At 43.4% G+C, this 19,074-nt stretch overlaps 1 pseudogene; it reads left to right on the forward strand.

Moving 5' to 3' along the window:
- The first annotated feature begins 8,764 nt into the window (after window positions 1-8,764).
- LOC145357099 (large ribosomal subunit protein eL20 pseudogene) lies at window positions 8,765-18,435 on the forward strand (annotated as a pseudogene).
- Window positions 18,436-19,074: the final 639 nt, after the last annotated feature.

The following is a 19,074-nucleotide window of genomic DNA, read 5'->3' on the forward strand; positions in this document are numbered from 1 at the left end:
CTGCACCTGCCACCGAACACGGGCCTGAATTTTACAGACCCGCCACGATGTGTCTTCCCATCAGAGAATGCAACGAGACATTCAAATTTCCAATGGGTATTATAAGAGTGTAATATCACACTGAGCAGGAGGGGCTGTAAAATTCTGGCCTTAGACTCTAGAATGGAAGATCCTGGCCATTGTTTACAATATACAGGGATGGAAATATCCATAATATCGCTGACAGGATTTTAACTTTGATTTGGCAACCTTTCAATGCTGGTCCCTTAGCCCACTAAGTAGATTGCTTTAAACCATAACTTATAATAATTCATAAAGCTAAAGTGACTGCTTTTAAAAAGAACAATGATATTTTACATTTTAATGTAATCGCATTAATGGGTCCTAATTTATTTATATCAACTTACATTTTCTCCCTGCCTCTACTCATCTGGAGTACAGTTCTATAGGTACCAAGAACTCACTGATATCTCACTCATGTGGCTGTTTTTTATTTATTGTGATGGTGGACTATTCATCTATGCCAAGCATCATCAAGCCAAGCCAATTTAATCCTGTCTCCAGTCACAGTCCACACACACACACACACACACACACACACACTTCCCTGCAGGGGTCACTAGATAGCAATTAGAGATGAAAGCAAATTAACATTTTGAATAAAACTTTTGCTGAGAACCGTTAAATGATGTATTAATGAGATTCAGATGTTTGTGGGATTGTACATTAGTAGAGGAATGAAGAATTAACATTACAATAAATCAATAGTTACACCATTGTTCATACTGTTACTCAAAAATACCATAATCATTTCCTGAACAAGAACATGATAAATTCCCAGTATGTGCTTCCAGCAGTTGAGGCTCCTTGCCCATAGTGCATTTTCCTAAAAATGATCCCTCTGTAGTTACACTGTTATAAAATCATAGGAACTTTAATGCAAAAAGAAAACACAGAATGGTTTTAGCACAGTGCGAGGCCATTCAACTTATTGTGTCTGTGTGCTGACTTTCCAGAAGGGCATTTTACCTAGATAGTGCCTTCTCTCCATTTTTCTTTTTCAGACAATAATCCTCTCTCACACTTTGGTAGTTCCTCAAAATAAAGAGGACACTTGCCATGAAGTACAGCCCATGGTAAGAATCTGTCCATGGAGCCTTTTCACCTGGAAGGTTGTGGCGCTGCAGCTACCACATGGTTCTGGCTGCTCAGGAAACTTTCCCATTCTTACTGCCTTGTCATAGGCATTTGGAAGGATTTGCAGATTGCGAATCCAATGGTTATGCACCATAAGAAAGGCGCCCTCCTTAGCCATCAAGTCCTGGAGCGGAGCTTGAACCAGAGCTTCTGGCCCTGAGGCAGTGGCACTGACCATTGGACCACTAGACCTCCCAGATAATAATCCAACTCGCTCTTGAATGCTTCACTTGAACCTGCCTGCACAGCCAGTGCACTCCAGATCCTCATCATTCTCTGTGTGAAAAAGTTTTTCCTTGTGTCACCATTGCTTCTTTTGCCCCCTTGTTCTTGGTCCTTCCACCAACGGAAACAATTATTCCATAACTACTCTGTCCAGACCTCTTACAATTTTGAATAGCTTTATCGAATTTCCTTTCAACCTTCTCTTCTCCAAGGAGAACAATCCCAACTTCTCCAATCTTTCCACATAATTGAAGTTCCTCACCCCTGGAACAATTCTTGTGAATCTTTTCCTCATTCTCTCTAATAACTTCACAACCTTCCAAAAGTCTGGTGTCCAGAACTGGATGCAATACTTCAGTTGAAGCCAAATGAGTGTTGTATACAAGTTTACCATTATCTCCTTGCTCTTGTACTCTATGCCCCTATTAATAAAGCCAAGGATCCTGTAAGTTTTATTAGCTGCGCTCTTTATCTGTCCAGCCTCCTTCAATAATTTATGCACATAATCATCCAGATCTCTCTGCTCCTGTATCTACATTAGAATTAAGTTATTTGACACATTGTACTAATGACAGCTCCACATTGGATCTATATTAATCCTGTTTTCCTGTGCCATCACAAAGACTGTCTATTTCAGCTTCATAACATCACCAATTCTGTCACTACCTTAACCTATTTGCTGCTAAAACCTTAGCCATGCCTTTGTTACCTCCGACTTGACTACTTCAATGCAAAACCATGCTGGCCTACCAAATTTGGATACACTGAGGGAGAATTTAGCACGGCCAATGCACCCAATTAGCATGTATTTTGGACCTTCAGAAGAAACTGGAGCACTTGGAAGAAAGCCATGCAGAAATGGGGAGAACGTGCAGACTCTGCACAGAAAGTGACCCAAGCCATTGTAGCATTTGCTTGAGTAGTTTCAATAGAGTCTTTTTTGTTAATATGATTTCTAAGATCTGCTCAAGGTGGATACTGAGTGACTTGGCATAAGTTTACCCAGCGGGTGGTGAGGGATTGGAATGCCTTGCCTGCTGCAGTTGTAAATGCGTCTAGTTTGGGGGCGTTTAAGAGATCTCTGGATAGGTTTATGGACGAAAAGGGATTGGTATAGGCTAGTGGGTCATTGTTTTTGTAACTGGTCGGCGCAACATCGTGGGCCGAAGGGCCTGTTCTGCGCTGTAATGTTCTATGTTCTATGTTCTATGTTCTAAGTTTGCGAGGGGAGTTATAAGAGGACCAGGGGAAATGGATGGGGGCATGAGTTGGCATTGAGTTGGTATGGGGTATAAAGGGCTTTGGGGGCTGTGTGCAGGACTCAGACCAAATCCCAGAGAACTGACATGAGCCTTCTAATCAGCCCATCTTGGCACTCATCCACCCCGGTGTCTTCCTAATACGTGTTTCCAGAGTTGGTGGGAATCTCATTGTTCTCCTACCCTCCCCCCCTCTCCCCAAACTCAATTTGGGGAATGTTTTACCAAGGCAGATCAGGCAACTTGGGAAATTTCCAAGTTACCTGCCTCAGTAGCAAAATCTAGCTCATAGTTTTCCCAGTCCAATGATTCAGGTAAACAGCTTAAATCAAAATCTCCATTGCTTGACCTTTAATATACTAAGTGTTATTACAAAGTACTCTCCCACATGCTGCTGTTCACAAGGCGTTGTACAGAAGTTTCACAATTGTAGTTGGCAAGGTTACTGCAACATAATGCGGTTTCAGAAAGAAGTTAATGATTTCATTTTTGTTTTTAATTGACTCCTTACTTTGATTCCATGTGAAGCTTGCAAGAAAGTTTCATATGTACCAAGTAAGTGAAGGATCTAACAAAGAAAGATTTATTCTAATAGAATTTCTCTTTTACAAATAAAAAATACTATTATGAGTAACACAAAACACTCAGTGAATTTGCCAGATACTCAGTTAGCTGAGAAATTCAACTTGTGACCTGAGATGGACATAAAATTGAAGGAGTGTGACAGCTTGACAGAGCTGCAGACCATTGAAAGATAGAAACATAGGAACTAGAAGCAAGAGTAGGCCATTCAGCCCTCCGAGCTGGCTCTGTCAATCATTTAGATCATGGCTGATCATTGAATTCAATATGCTGATTCCTCCCTTTCTCCCATATCCCTTGATCCTTTAGGCCCCTAAAGTTATATTAATTTCTTCTTGAAATCGGACAATGTTTTAGCCTCAACTACATTCTGTGGTAGTGAATTACACACGTTCAGCACCCTCTGGGGGAAGTAATTTCTCCTCTGCTCAGTTCTAAAAGGCTTACCCCTTATCCTCAAGCTATGACCCTTAGTTCTAGACCCCCACCATTAGAAGCATTTTATCTGAATCTACCTTGTTTATCTCTGTTTTTATGAGATCCCCCTCTCACTCTTCTAAGCTCCAGTGAATATAATCCTAACTGACTTTGTCTCTTCTCATATTATAGACCTGCCATCCCAGGAATCAGTCTGGTAAAACCTTCACAGTACTCCTTCTACAGCAAGGACATCCTTCCTCAGATAAAACAGCAATATTTCAAGTGTGGCCTCACCAATGCCTTATACAATTGCAGCAAAACATCCCTGTCCCTACACTAAAATCCTCTCGCTACCATTTGCCTTCTTTACTGTTTTTCTGAATCCTCACAGCTCCCATGCAAGAAATTTCTCCTCACCTCAGTTCTAAAAGGTTTACTGTTTATCTTCAAACAATGACCCCTAGTTCTGGACTCTCCCACCATTGGGAGCATTCTTTCTCACCCAATTTTGTATCATCTGCAAATTTGGAGATAATACTTTCAGCTCCCTCTTCCAGATCATTAACATATATTGTGAACAGATCCCTGCAGAACCCCATGAGTCACTGACTGCCAGTAAGAAAAAGATCCATTTATGCCAATACTTTGTTTCCTACCTACTAATCAGCTTTCTATCCATCTAAAGACATTACCTGCAATCCCATGTGCTTTAACATTACATAGTAGTCTGCTATATGAGGCCTTGTTGAAAGCCTTCTGAAAGTCTAAATAAACCACATCCACTCATTCTCCTCGGTCAACTCTATTAGTTACATCCTCAAAGATTTCAATAGATTCATCAAGCATGATTTCTCTTTTGTAAATCCATGCTGATCTTGTCTGATTATACTATTGTTTTCCAAGTGCTGAGTTATGAAATATTTGATAATGAACTTTTGCAACTTCCCCAGTACCAACGTTAGGCTCACTGATCTATGGTTCCCTGTTTTCTGTCTGCCTTCCTTTTTGAATAGCGGGCTCACATTAGCTATCCTTTGATATGTAGGGACCAATCATAGAACTTTGGAAAATAATCACCACACAAATTCAGCTTGGGGCCATCGCTATTGTAACTGTACTTACTGTGCTTTCAGAAAAAAACTCATCATCTTATTTTCATTTTTGTTCTTTATTGCCTTCCTACTTTGAATCCACATCCTGTTTGCAAGGAAGGTTCATTTGTAATAAACAATTGTAGGATCTATAGGATCTAACAAGAAAATCTTATTCCAATCGAATTTAACATTTATAAATAAAAAAAATATTTGCAGCACTGTGGCATTTTGCTTAACAACAATTAACTTTAGTCATTGGACAGTTTAAATGTTCTGTCAAGTTTGCACCACAAGATTAATTTAAAACAATACTAATGGGTGGAATTTTCCCTTCCCACCTGTCATGGGAATTGTGGGAGGTGGGGCGAGCCATGCAAACGTTCGTTGGCCTCAGCCATGAATTTCCAGCCTTGGGGGCGAATGCAGTTGGAAAGTTCCACCCAAGTTGTCTTAGCTCGATGGATAGCTCTCTTACTCCTGAGTTATGGGTTCAAATCCCACTGTAGAGGCTTCTGCACGAAAATCTAGACTGATCACCAGTGTAGCATTGAAGAAGTGCTACACCACTGGAGATGCCATCTTTCAGATGTTAAACCATGACCCCATTGCCCTTTTTGTTGACGTAAAGCCTTTCATAACACTACTTAGAAGAAGAACAGGGGTATTGTGTCCCATCTTCTGGCTAATATTTTTATTTATGCCTCAATCAAAATCCTAAAATAGATTATCTGGTTATTATCTTGTTGCGGTTTGTGGAAGCTTGTTGTGTGCAAATTGACTTGTATTTCCCTGCAATTGATTAGACATCAAAAGTATTTTAGTGGCTTTAAAGCATTTCAGGACATTCTGAGGTAATGAAAGGCACTATATAGATGCAAGTTTTTCTTTTTTATTATTCCAATTTTCTGCTAGCTCACTTGAAAGTATTGTCAGGAGGGGAAGCATCAGGGTCCTGGCTAGTAGCACAAACTTGAAAAATTACCTCCAATATAGGAGGGAAAATTTTAGTTCCTTGTATTTTAGCTTGATTGAACTTGTTTCTAAAGGATTGAAAAGGTAATGATGTCTGGTGCCTGCTACAATTCCTGTGCAAACTCACTTTCTTCCAGCTGCTAGCCCAGCTTGCTCTATTTTTCACATTACTACAACTTGGAGTGAAGCAGTCCATCATTTCAAGTGAGACTGTTAAATATATTAGATAATTTTATAAATGCACACATAGAGATATGGAGCTTCATGCAACCGCAGACAGTAGGAGTGGGATTTTCCGACCACACTTGCCCCAAGACTGGAAACTCCTGCCCGAGATCGATGGGACGTTGCATGGTTCACCACCCCCACCCACTACTATTCCTGTACCGGGCAGGATGGGAAAATTCCATTCTAGGCATCGGTGATTTGGATCATCGCTCAGTTAATCTTGCCAGGCTCATTTCCCTCTGTGCCCAAATTCCCAGAACATAGTTCTGCAGACAAAATTTCACATTAGGATAAAAGACATAAAATCCCAAAGGCAACAAATGCTTAAATGTATATTGTCACAGTGGGCTTATGTTCTGTGTCCATTTAGGTCTCTGGTTACAAAATTCTGTCTGAGAGTCATTGAGCATGAGGAAGGTGAAGGTCATATGTACAGTGCTAATTGATGTCCCTTGTTGATTGTTGATTGCCAAAGCAGAAGATTTTGAGATCATGATGTTTAACAAATTACAGGCCGTAACTAATAAATAAAGTCTCACAACAATACTGCAAGATACAAATAGTGTCAGATTTATTGGCTTTAACCTGCACCTGCTTTTTAAAAAATTTCAAGTAACATATAATCCATAAAATCTCTACAGTGCAGAAGGGGGTCATTCAGCCCATTAGGTCTACACCATCTCTCTGACAGAGAACCTGACCCAGGCCCACCCACTACCCTATCCCCAAAACCCCACATATCTAACCCACTAATTCTCCTAATTCACACATCTTGGGACACTAAGGGGCAATTTAATATGGCTAATCAACCTAACCCACACATCTTGGGACTATTGGAAGAAACCAGAGCACCCGACACAGGGAGAATGTGCAAACTCCACACAGTCACCCAAGGCTGGGATTGAACCTGGGTGCCTGGCACTGTGCTGCTAGGCTGCCCTTGTGTCACTTTGTTTATTTTTACTTTGTAGTATTGTTGATCTGACTGCACTACCTTTGCCTTTTTTCATCTTATTATGTACACTCCGTGGGTTACAGATTCTTCTTTCACACAGATTCTTCATTCAAAAGGAGCTGGAACTGGAAAAGTGATAACAGTTTAAATTTCTGAAGCATTTGTCCTGTAATTTGATAATCCTGCCTTTGATATGTAACATATCTAGTTCAACAAAATGGCCAATATTTTTCGACCAAAATTTGCATTGCTTGACCTTTAATAGAGTGAGTGTATTCTTTTTATATTAAGCACTGTGTGATATGCCGCCGTCATGTCTCATCATGCAGTATGGTATGGAAGCTGTCCCATTGAGCATGAGCTGCCCACAGTCAGCATCATCTCTCTCTCAGGAATATCATGAGCATCAACCCTCCCTCGATGTGTCAGAGGGACAGCGCTGGTAAAGGCTACAGCTACTTAGGGTGCAGTGATGCACATTTGTAACCTGCAGGAGTGCTCCAACATCCCCGTGGCAACAGCTGCTAAGGTCATCACAGTTCTTAATTTTTCTTCAATCAGAGTAAAGAGCGGGACATTAGAAGTTACTGACACCTGATCCTGTCAATCAGCCTCCATCAGCTCCCCTCCCCCCCACCCACCACAGCAGAATAAAGATGCCTTTTAAACACATGTATTGATTTTCTCGTGATAGCACCTGTGTAGCTATGAGAACCCCACATGCAATCCAGAATCCAAAGAATCGCCAACAGCAGAGGTCATTAATTTAAGATGGTCATTAACAGAGCACAGAAAGAAGTTTTTATGCTGGTTGGATTGCTGAAGCACTGCATGCTCTGTCACAGAGACCGGGCTGAGGCACAGACCATTGCATCTTTTAAAGGAAAGTTGAATAAATATTTGAAGATGAGGCAAAGGTATTAGTTTTGTATACCTCTACCCACTTCCCACATCTTCATCTGCATAAATTTACCCCCACAGTTTACCCTCTGATTTCAGCTTCTCTGCCATTTAGCCGTTCACACCCTTTATTCTCTCTATGGACTGCCATTAGCACCTCTTAGCCTTTTCCCTTGTTTTTGTGGCTATGACACATCTTTTATTCTCTCATCCTACAGGATAAATATCTCCCACTTTCTATGCCTTTTAGCTTTGACAAAGGGTCATCGGAACTTAAAACGTCAGCTTTTTTTTCTCTCCTTACAGATGCTGCCAGACCTACTGATATTTTACAGCATTTCCTCTTTTGGTATTAGTTTTGGATTGTTCATGCAAAGATCTAGCACTGAAATGATGTTCTTTCATTGTTGAAAACTTTTACCATTGCATGCCGATCTGTATCTGCTTCCCAAGTTACAATCATAATGCTTTCATAATACGACACTTTTTTCCATTCATGCATTATTTCAGGGATGAGATAAAAGGCAATCACAATTTCTAGAAGACTAATGCTACCCTATTGAGACTTAGCTCCGTGAACATAGCAGTGAGACAAGGATCCATTCAGGTTCATGCCATCAAACCATCTTTAAATATACCAGATACAATTTGCAACAACAGTTTAGGGCCCTGGATATTTCGGCACTATCTCGTAATACAGCCAAGGCTATTGTAATCTGCCGCATGCTCTATAGTATCCCATCTAAAGAAGCCTATAAGTACAGGCAGAGAAGGGAAAGAGCAGAAAACTGTCAACCTATTGTAAAAATCCCAACTGGATCACTAACTAGATATCACTAATATCCTTTAGTGAAAGAATCCTGCTGCCTTACCCAGCCTGGCCTTTTAAGATTCCAGTTTCATGACCTCTGAATTGCCTCGGCAGTTATACAATGACTGAGTCTCAGCTGACCACAGCTGAGGGCCTCAACAAGCTTCTCGAGATTCTGAGGCCCATGGCAGAGAAGCTTGAGAGCTTGCAAGAGACCCAGAGGGACAGTGCCGAGACACAGCGGGCTTTGGCAGCAGCCCTTGAGAACGTGGCCCAGTCACAGAACATCGTGGCTCAGGGGCTGCGGAATGGTGTGGCCCAGTCTCAGAGGGCACTTGCTGCTGCCATTAACAGATGGCCACCGATGCAGAAGGCCATCGCAGAGGGCTCAACCACCATGGCAAGAATGCAGGTGGTCCTCCAGGACTGCAGGGCCAGGTAATGCCAGAACTCCTGGAGCTCAATGCAGAAGCACCACTATCCCACGGAATGACCCAGGAGCCTACGGGAATCCCAAGGGAGAAGGATGGGCTTCAGCCCATGCTGGGGCCTTCCACCTAGGAGACTGTGGCTGTGGCTACATATTCTGACTCCCTTCTTCCTGGCACCAGGGCATCTCAGGGCAGTGGGATGAAGAGGGTGTTATGGATACGTGCCCATAACCTGGAAGTCAGCCAGGGCCCTCAAGATCCAGACCCTCCAGAAGATAGAACATAGAACATAGAACATTACAGCACAAACAGGCCCTTCGGCCCACGGGTTGCGCCGATCACATCAACACCTACCAATCTATAGACCTATCTATAACCCCCAATCCCATTAAACCCCATATACTCATCCAGAAGTCTTTTAAAAGACCCCAGCGAGTTCACCTCCACCACCACTGACGGCAGCCGATTCCATTCACTCACCACCCTCTGAGTGAAAAACTTACCCCTAACATCACTTCTGTACTTTCCTCCCCGCACCTTAAATCTGTGTCCTCTCGTAGCGACCATTTCAACCCGGGGAAATAGCCTCTGAGAATCCACCCTATCTATTCCTCTCAACATTTTATAAACTTCTATCAGGTCGCCTCTCAACCTTCGTCTCTCCAGGGAAAAGAGACCCAGCTCCCTCAACCTAACTTCATAAGGCATGCCTCCCAGTCCAGGCAACATCCTTGTAAATCTCCTCTGTACCCTTTCAATAGCTTCTACGTCCTTCCTATAGTGAGGCGACCAGAACTGCACACAATACTCTAAATGAGGCCTGACAAGGGTCTTATAAAGTTGCAGCATTACCTCCCGACTCCTAAACTCAATCCCTCGATTAATGAAGGCCAGTACACCATACGCCTTCTTGACCACCTCCTCCACCTGCGAGGCCGATTTAAGATGATCGCCACATGCATCACAGGCCACGGAGCGAGGTAGGCAGCTGACTACCTCCACCTCCGATGTATACCCTGGGGAGACATCAAGGCATAATAGTAGGCCACATAAGGTTAAGGAGCTGTAGCGGCACTAAGATGGCACAAGTGAAGGGCAACACTAGGTAGATAGAATATTTGGGCACTTTAAAGGCTCATGTTCACAAGTGTTTATATTCTCTCTTATTTTGAAAGCTCTATTATTGGCAACAATAAATGTTATTTCACCCATACCTGCAGCTAATTTGTCTCTGATTAGCCTCTAACAGGAATTTGTGTACCTCGAATGTCACCAGAAGGACCCTGCATATTGATGTCAGTGGGGGAGGGCTACTGAGAAAATCAAGGTGCCCAAATAATTCAATAGCTACAGTGGGTGGCATGCATTGACAGTGACTTACAACATCTGCTGTGGCATCTCCAGAACCTGTGAGAGATTCCCTCCCCCCCACCCTACTTGCTCTGAGGCCCTGCTTGGGGGTTTAATGCTCTCATATCCATCGCCCAGACATGGGCCTAAGTGCCAGCGTGCATGTGGAGCTCAGGTAGGAGTCAGACTAGTTTGCTCCAGGGCATCATCACAATAGTGCATAGCAAATCATCATCACCCTTCTGCCTGCCACAGAAACACAGCATACCCAGGTCCACAACTCTGCTGTTACAATGTTGCAGGAGATTGTAGGACTCCAAGGCGGGGTGTGGGAATGGAACCACATGCGACAACACAGGCCCCTAGTGATCAAAGCAGGTGTTGATCAGGGCCTCCCTCGCCGCCCTCGCACGCCTGTCCCTTGCTGCTGCCAGCTGTCCAGCGCCTGGGTGGTGTTGCTTGTTGTCGTGTTCCTCCTCCTCTTCCTCCTCCTCTTGTTGGGTAGCCTTCTCCCCGGCAATGCCTGGCTAATCGGCCTCTACATCCTCCAAAAGATCTTCTCGCTGCTGCGCCAGGTTGTGTAGGGCACAATGCATCACTACAGTGCGGGACAATATCAGGGGACTATATTGGAGGGCTCCATCTGAGCGGTCCAGGCGCCTGCAATGCATTTTGAGGAGTCCTCTGCACCACTCCATATTGAGCGGGTGGCAACGTAGGCCTCATTGGGTCTCCGAATCAGGCTCAGGCATCATCAGCCAAGTCCAAAGTGGGTATCCCATATCCCCTACGAGCCATCCCTGCACCCTGGGCTCCTCCTCAAAGATCCTCGGGACATCAGAACTTCTCAACATAACGCTGTCATGCACACTGCCGGGGTGTCTGGTGCAGACATGCATGATGTTGAGCTGATGGTCACACAGTAACTGCACATTTATTGACTGGAAGCCCTTTCTTTTCATGAATCGTCCCGCATTCTTCACTGGGGCCTTGAGGGCAATGGGGGAGCATTTGGCATCCCCACAATGGCCACAAATCCTGTAGCCTGTGCTGTCTTCTGGGCCTGGTCCAGGTCAAATTTAATATACTAGTCAGCCCAGGCATATAGGACACCCGTGATCTCCTTCACACGTTTATGGGCAGATGGTTGGGAAATGCCACAAAAGTCTCCACTGGTGATCTGGAAGGACAGTAAGAAGTCTCACAACACCAGATTAAAGTCCTACAGGTTTATTCGGTAGCAAATGCCACTAGCTTTTGGGGCCTTGCCCCTTTGCCAGGTGAGTGAGGAGTTCTGATCACAAACAGGGCATATAAAGACACACACTCAGTTTACAGAATACTGATTAGAATGCGAGTCTTTACAGCTAATCAAGTCTTAAAGGTACAGACAATGTGAGCGGAGAGAGGGTTAAGCATAGGTTAAAGAGATGTGTATTGTCTCCAGTCAGGACAGTTAGTGGGATTTTGCAAGCACAGGCAAGTCATGGGGGTTACAGATAGTGTGACATGAACCCAAGATCCTGGTTGAGACCATCCTCGTGTGTGCGAAACTTGGCTATTGGTTTCTGCTCAGCGACTCAGAAGGACCCAGTGGCATTAAAGTTTAAGTAGGCTGTCACTTTCACAACCATCAGGACTGGGTGCCCCCCCCCCCCCCTCTGCCCCCCACCCCCCACCAAGTCCCAAAGTGCTAAGTCCTACAACAAGTTCCTTTTCAGAACCGGAACATTTGGCAGCACACGATGTTCAATAGACGTTCGAAGGACACTCATACTGAACCGCTGAGGTCTCCGTTCCCTCCTCCTCCCGCTTCCCTTCCCGGGGTGAATGGTAACCATGTCCTGCCTCCGATGGCCGTATCCCTTTACTCCTGCAAGTGGTAAAGCCTGGGCCTCTGTCTGCAATTCATATTCCTGCTCCTCCTCCTCAGCTCCAGCAGCAACCAAAAGAACAGCAAGATCAATGGGTTGCATTGCAAAACCCATCTCGTCAATCTGAAGGGGGAGTGGGAGGGATTTTGGAAAGGGGAGAGATGGATGTAGAGGTTAAAGAACTTTGCTCATCCCCAGCCCAGCAACACACATTCCCTGTATCTCCCCCACAGCCCCTCAGCAGCACACACTCCCCATACCCCCCACAGATCCCCGAATGGCAACACAGACGCCCCATTCCCCCTGCTCTCAACCCCCCCACCTCCTACTCACAAATACACGCCCAGAATCCATGCAGTAGTGGGCACAGACAGTGCTGTTTGACAAGTTCTGAGGCTGCAGCACGGCCACTTCAGGAAGTTTCCAGCCCATCCCCTACCAGCAACAGTGCTTGCTGCTGCCAGCAATAGGACTCAGAGTCAGTGCTAAGACTTGAGGTCAGTGCTCTGAGCCAGGTCTGTGCTGAGTGTCCAAAGTCAGTCCCGTGAACAACAGCAACAAAGAACAAAGAACGAAAATCAGCCCGGGAAACAGGCCCCAACGAGCCCGTGCCGCCATCTCAACACCACCAGTCCACTTCTCTACCCATGACCCCTATCTAATGTTTTATGGCCATCCAGATTGAGGGAAACTGATTTAGGGACAATTTATTCCTGCCAATCAGCCTAACAGCACATCTTTGGGGTGTGGGAGGAAACTGGAGCACCTGGAGAAAACCCACACAAGCACGGGGAGAATGCACAAACTCCCACAGGCACCGGCCCAAATCCATGTGTCTGCACAGCAATCAGCGATAGTCACTGAGCTGTCGTCTTGCCCAGTATCTTGTCCAGTTTAGGCACACACTAACGACATGGAGCACTAGGCCAATCTCGAACAACCAAGAGCAGCCCCAGTACGACCCATCGCGTGTATGCCCCTCATTGGACACGAGGTGGACTGACTTAAAACCTGTGAATGAAAACAGAAAAAACATTATTATCATACTATACCCATTTACATCACCAGGGACGCCCCAATGTTAATGACCCTTATTTAAAAGGTTCTCCTAAATCCACCCATCTCCAACTCAGTCATGTGCCTGTCTAACACCTCCCGCCCCCGACTAAAACACAACATGGCCACCACAAAACAACCCCCACTGAGCAGCATGAATCAGTTTGAAAGCAGAGACTTACCTCCTCACTCAACCTCTCTGCTCAGGCGATTTTTATACATGAGATGTTTTCCTGACCGATCCTACTACAACAAATGAGGTTCTTAAGGCGGGTGAGCTGGGTCAATTGGGAGTGAAGCTCATTAATTACATTGTGATGAATGCAAAAAAATGCAAAGTGACATTTTGCCCATTTTGGGTGGGCCTCTGATCGCGCCGATTTCATTTAAAATGAGAATGGGCACTAAAAATGGACCCATTTCCACAAGTCGCATCTCACCCAATTTTACGACATTTTCCCGCCACAAAACGGGCATAAAATTCCACCCACAGTGCCTGGTTGGCACTGTGTGCCTGTGTAGTGTGTGCCTGGTTTCAGTGACCAACTTTATTTATGCTTTCCTCATAGCATAGCACAAAAGAAAATCAAGGAATCACAACTACACAAATTCCCACACAATTACCATTACCATTCATTCATTCTGAAATGAAGTTCTTCCATACAGCACAATGTAGCATTAGCTGGTCAAATCATTATTTAGGCAAAGAAAGTGCTTTCTTATCTAATTGGAAAAGAAACCAGTGACCAAAAGGCCTGACTCATGACTTCATTACTCAGGCATTATGATATTTCTACATTAAGTAGTCACTTGTAATTTAGCATGTCATTCGCACCATGATGCTCAAAGTAAATAATTTTGCAGACACTGATTTGTTTCTTTTCAACTTTTCTCAACATTCTTGACATTATTCCAGCCACAACTGATAACACAGATAGGCAGATGTAACTAATATTGTGTTGAATCCTTACAAAGATTAGAGGCCAGCAACTGGTTCACAACAATAGGCTGGTCTATAGGGGAATGATCCCTGTGCCGACACAGGTCAGGCCTCGACAGAATCATCATTGGGCCTCAAGCCTCACTTAAATGAGCCCAGTGAATTTCAGACACATATTAACCATCCCCAGGCAACTTGCCAGTGAATAAATATTGGATTTTGGGTGGCAGGCCTCAGGTAGGTCCAGGAAGAGCGGAGACCAATGTGAGGGAGGATAGTGATTTGGAGTGGAGGTAATGGTGTTGAGGCAGGCAAAGCATCATGTGGAAAGAATGAGTGGAAAGCAGGAAAAATCACTGGAGTTAATCACCCAAGACACTTGTGTAAAATTGAGAGGACTGAGTTGTTCCATCATTGTCCACTTCACGAGCCCCACAGCAGGGTTTATTACCTAAAGTCCTCGGTTGATTTTTTTTTCACCAAAACCTTGTCCCTCTTAAAATGGATTCACCCTCACTCACCTCCCCCAGGAGTCCATTCCAAATGTTCAGTGCTCTCTGATATTGCTTTTTAAAGGTTTATTTTAATTAATTCCTGGAATGTGAGCATCGCTGGCTGGTCCAGCATTTATTGCCCATTCCTCATTGTCCTTGAACAGCTAGGTTATTTCAGAGGACAATTAAAAGCCTATCACATTTTTGTGGACCTGGAGTTAAATGTAGCAACTGACAGATTTTCTTTCTTAAAATGCATTAGTGAACCAGATGTGCTTTTACAACAATGGTTTCATGGACATTACTAGACTTCTAATTTCAGATTTTTATTGAACTCATCACTTCTGTGACAAGATTTGAACCCAGGTCCCCAGAGCATTACTCCGGTCTCTGAATTACTAGTCAAATGACAAGCCCACCATGCCATCATGTTCCCTAGGTTTCAGCTGATAGACCCCTTTTATTATGGCCTTTACAATGGTGGCATTATTCTAGCCAATAGAGATCATCTCAATAATACTTGGAAATTGGAGTCTAATCATTTTGTTAGGACCTCAAATCCATTTTAAGACTTATTGAGGGAAGGTTATGCAATGGTAACTACAATGTTCCCCTACAAGACCAACAAAGGAGGTTTCAGCCTTTACCAACTCAGACATCTCTCCACCTTTCAAGAACATATAACCATCCTAAATCCCTATACCCTCCCCATCCTGAGTGCAGCCTGGGCAGCCTCTGGGCTACCCAATATTTGGTTCCCAAACCCAATGACTTGTCACTGAATGTTTGAGGTACCAAATTCATTGCATCTCTATAGATCAGGCTCAGCATTAAAATGGAGAGCACTGCTTACAGCCACTCCCACGTGATTGACCCACCCATATTGTGAGCTTTCCACTCAGGAGGTTAACTACTCCCTTTAATTTGAAATCTTAAAACCAGAGTTTGAAAAAAAACAAACTGAAATATTTATACACTGAGCAAAGACACAGTTAGACATTTGTTCTGAAAATTCTAATCACGTTTCTGTAAACAGTAATTTTTAAATATAAACAGAAAGCACAGCAAGTGTGATCAGTTCCTTTCTCCTTGTTGAAAATAGATTCTGAAATTAATTTTCCGTCTCAACTGTGGCATGCTCTGACTAGTCAAATTGTTCACTGCTTTCAGAAATTTCCTGAAATCACCTTGTTATCAAATTTTCATTGAGAAAAGGATTGAATTACTTAATTTCTTCACAAAATGGCAGGTGCCAGTCCAAAGGAAAGAATTGATGATAGCTTGAAAATAAAACATGACCTAAATAAAACCTTTAAGATCAATTGTCAAGTTGCTTTTCAAAGAAAAATGGAAGAAGTAACTCAGAAATCTGGTTGCAGCATGATGCATACCAGGAAAGTCATCTCAGCGTAAAGAATTCTGATCAATGCCTGAGTGCAGACTGCAGCAACCAGGTAGTGTGGAAACTGTGGGGAATATTTCACCTGAAACCCAAGGATAAAAATTTTACTGAGGGACTGAAAGACAAAGACAAAGACAATTATGTGGCTATATGTAATGGAGTTATTGTGCTATATGTAATTATTCATTGTTTAAAAATGTTGCTTAACACCATATTTTGGGATTGAGAAATTTAATTTACTGTGGAAAGAAAGCTTTTTGAGTGGTTTAATTGGTTCATCTCTTCTATTTGCTGGTTTAGTGCATCTTGGATTATTGGATCATCTGGGTATTTTGGAGTTGATGAGCACACACCACTATTGAAACCAATCCCATCTTTCACTTCTAAATTTATATGGACAGTAAAGTTGTTTACATGTACGCTCCTCCCACTTGATTTTCCTGCATTCTTTGCACCCAAGCTAAAGAAGAGGAAATCTGTCCCAGACAGTGACAATACATCACTTTGGACTATTAATATTCAAAGCAATGCTTTTCAGGTAATTTTAGGTAGGGTCCTCCCACCTTGCTTTAAATTTGATTAGATGATTTTAGCTATCTAACAAAATGGTCAATAAGAATTGTCTTTTTTTCTAATCATTTATGGATTAAACGTTGGCACGCGCTGTTACTCAGGTGTGGGATTGCAATTTGCAACCTACCCATGCCAGTTCTAGTGGAAGCGAACAGCATGAAAACTTGGTGCTGTCACCTCACACCTCACTTAGCTGATTGTAGTGTAGGGTCAAGTATCTGTTTTGTTATTGTTTGTTTCTGCACTCAGCAGGAGCCAAGAAGCATATGCTAATAGCGTGTTGTGCAACGAATCTTCTTTATTGAAAGACAGTCTGTCCCTTTTAAATGAGAGCTGCAGTGAATTGCACAATACTGCTGTGTAATACTATCATTGCCATTCTAGATAAGGGAAATGGAATATCAGGGCAGAGAGAACGTTCTGAGCTCACAAATCCACCCTTAGTAGTAAAGGTAGAAAGGAGGAAAGACACCATAGGCCTGCAGGGGACAAGAAAAACACAAGGACAGAAGGGATTGGGAGCAAATGTCGATGGAGGTCAATACATAGCCCGCTCCAACTCTCAATGCATGATACTTCCATCACTTGTATCTGCGCTGACACTCAAGACACAGAGACAGATTTTGATAATCTACCTCATTTTCATGCACACATTAGCCTCACACCCATCTCTCACTCCCCATATCTGCCTCCAGCTATTCAGCTATGGCACAAATATCACCCACACACTGCCACACAATCACAACTATTCTACCTTGCGTCTTGCAGGACAAGATAATACACAATTGAAGGAAGCAGAGCAGAACATTCACTAACTCTGTAGAAAAGATAGTTCTTTGTATCATAGAGTCAGCTGCAACAGAGCAAGTGCTCTCTGTTGTCTCTGAGAACATTCACGATAATAATATATTACTGCCTTGTGCCCCTTCTCAAATCTCAGCTCATCTTCATCCTACTATCTGGCATGGTGAGGGAGCCCTGGATGGTTTCATCATTAATTAGCCATTCCTAATTACCCTTGAGAGAGTGGTGGTAGCTGCCTTCTTGAAGAACTGCAGTCCCTGTGGTGTAGGGACACCTACAGTGCCGAGGCGACATGAAAGCTTCAGGAATATAAGGTGATTGGGCGGCGCCTGCCCTTGGCTAAGGAGCCTAACCCTGCGCTCTATCGGATGCACATCTTTGCTCCAAATCGTATTGTTGCCAAGTCTCAATTCTGGTACTTCATTTCACTGATGAAGAAACTGAAGAAGTCTGCTGGCGAAATAGTCTATTGTGGACTGGTTTTTGGGAAGTCACCCAAAAAAGTAAAGAACTTTGGTATCTGGTTGTGCTATGACTCTCAAAATGGAACCCACAATATGTACAGGGAGTATAGGGACCTGACCACTGCTGGTGCTGTCACTTAGTGCTACCGTGATATGGGAGCTCGCCATCTTGTCGGGGCTCACTCTATTCAGATCATGAAGGTAGAGGAGATTGCATCCAGCAAGTGTCGCCGTCCTGCTGTTAAGCAGTTCCATAACTCCAAGATCAAGTTCCCTCTGTCACACCGAACCTTGCGTCAACAGCACAAGCCATGTTTCACCACCAACAGACCAAACACTTTCTTCTAAAATGTATTGACTGTTGGAACTTTGTGAAAATAAAAGTCTGCCTGACAGAAAAAAAAGTGACACTTCAAAAATATTTCATTGGCTGTGACATAATTGGGAGTATCCTGATGAGGAAAAAAGACATTTTTATGTTCAGCTCTGTTGATTTGACAAACCCCTGGGGTCAACTAAATATCCCAACATCTGTGAGTCCCAGTTTGAAAGTATAGTATATGGTGCACAGTGAACAACAGGAGTCAGAGACTGGAATAGTGAGCAAGAACTGTTTGTTACATTTGTTTCAAAAAAGGACTGTAAAGCCATTTGTATCATTTGCAGTACTCTGAGTTTTCTCAAGGATAGACAGAGAAGATCTCATTTGTTTATCTCCTAAATCCAATAGTTCACCTCAAAGCACTTCTGTACCATTTTGCAAGATGATCTGCAAATCTCATGCATCAGGGCAGTGCCTCAGAAAGCCATTGCTGTGCATAATTTCTTTGTCACTCGCATATTCCAAGAGCGAAAAGTCAAGGTGTGTCAGTTTGTTGCCCATTCTTGCACAAGTTGCTAATGCCCAGTTCATCAGGGGAGATTAGACCTTTACAACTGATGCAGGAACAAGCCTTTTATTTTCATCCTATCCACTTGAGTTTCCATAAGTGCTGGGATCTACAGATTGCACTCATGCTCCTACTGCTAATCACATCTTTATA

Source organism: Carcharhinus amblyrhynchos, chromosome 1 (genome assembly GCF_965287045.1).
Source record: "Carcharhinus amblyrhynchos chromosome 1, sCarAmb.v2.hapA, whole genome shotgun sequence".
In the NCBI taxonomy this organism is placed as follows: Eukaryota; Metazoa; Chordata; class Chondrichthyes; order Carcharhiniformes; family Carcharhinidae; genus Carcharhinus; species Carcharhinus amblyrhynchos.